Source organism: Aptenodytes forsteri, unplaced genomic scaffold, assembly GCF_000699145.1.
Source record: "Aptenodytes forsteri isolate BGI_AS27 unplaced genomic scaffold, ASM69914v1 Scaffold286, whole genome shotgun sequence".
NCBI classification, from domain to species: Eukaryota; Metazoa; Chordata; class Aves; order Sphenisciformes; family Spheniscidae; genus Aptenodytes; species Aptenodytes forsteri.
This window is the reverse complement of record NW_008794491.1, coordinates 850474-851171: the sequence shown is the minus strand read 5'-3', so window position 1 is coordinate 851171 and position 698 is coordinate 850474.

The window sequence follows — 698 nt, the reverse complement described above, 5'->3', positions numbered from 1 at the left end:
CTCTTTTGGTGCCAGTATTGAATTTTTTTTTCAGCGGCGCCCCTCAGGTGGGCTCGGTTCCCACCTACTTACCTTAGAAACAGAATTTGGGTGTGGACATCGCTAAATTAACAGCCTGCACCTATACATGAACTTTATGACTGGGACTTTTTAGGATGTCAAGAGAAAGCGTTGAAAGCTTTCACAGCTGGCTATTCTAAGGGCACTGAGATCAGCGAGTCTTTCAACTCGTGCTCGCCAGAAAGGCAAAGTGAAAAATATACCAATGCTTAGTGGCTGTTTGTCATACCATTTGTTGACCTTGCTCCTTTAAGGAAGGACTAACACAAAAAGCAGATTTTAAACCACTTCCTTAAAGTACCTCATAAACATACTTCAGCTTTTCAGGAGCAGGGAACATTCAAGCTTGGGAAGCGCCCCCAAATAGCTTGACTGGATGAAACTTTTATCTTCCTCCACCAGAAAGGCATGAGAAGCACATCTCTTGTAGAGAGCAGGACATGACTGTGCCGCAACAGGCTTGTTCCCCACCTTCTTGGGGTCAGACTAGAGGTTATCACTTCTCAATTCCAAGGTTTTACCAAATGGCCGATAGTCCAGCAGCCACCTAATCTGGTTTGTCAATGACTGCAGTTGCTCAAGTTCTGCTCATGTGCCATCTTAAAATGCAGTGGGTACATTTGGATAATCTTGGACTA